Here is a 720-nt window from a genome sequence, read left to right on the forward strand (position 1 = left end):
GCAGTTGATCAGTACTTAACACAAATCAAGGTTCTAAATGACCTGAAATAAATTCACATACAGACGACTGCTGATATATTAGATCATTAACAAAAATGCACATTCACCCAACAACACCATTACTTATGTGGACTTCTTTTAAACATTTATTAAAAAAGCAAAATGTATGTTCATCTCAAATATAACAGTTAGAAATGGTAAAGCGATACAAACAACTTGTGACTAGCAGCAACCAGTTGTTAGAATCTCCCCACCTGCTTTCTCGGGCTGTTCTGGGCAAGCCCAGGCTTGGCTGAGCTTGCTGCTACCTATCCTCTCTCATCATAGTGCAGGTAAAACCACGTTTTATAAAATTAACAATTTCAGGTTAAATAAGCTTAAATAAGGGTGTTAAATACAAGACACTTCATCAAAGCTTCTGTACAAAGAGAAACAATTCTGGCATCGGACACGTGATCCTGCAGCTCACGGCACACGGGGACGTCTAGTGAGTGAGCAGACTGACTCTGTGTTTTGTTTTTTCCAGCAGAGCAACTATACAGAAGGGAACTAAGAGTTGACGTGACTACTGAGGACTCGGTGAGCCATGTACAAGGCATATGTATCTTTTTAAAGTCAGAACATTGTTAATATTCAGGCACCATTTGTTCCTGCAAATAAATACGTCCCTACGGTAACTGCATTCGAGCTAGTGTTAACACATCAGTGCTTCTCCCCCCC

The sequence above is a fragment of the Otolemur garnettii genome, unplaced genomic scaffold (assembly GCF_000181295.1).
Source record: "Otolemur garnettii isolate 467f Iridium unplaced genomic scaffold, OtoGar3 scaffold00116, whole genome shotgun sequence".
In the NCBI taxonomy this organism is placed as follows: Eukaryota; Metazoa; Chordata; class Mammalia; order Primates; family Galagidae; genus Otolemur; species Otolemur garnettii.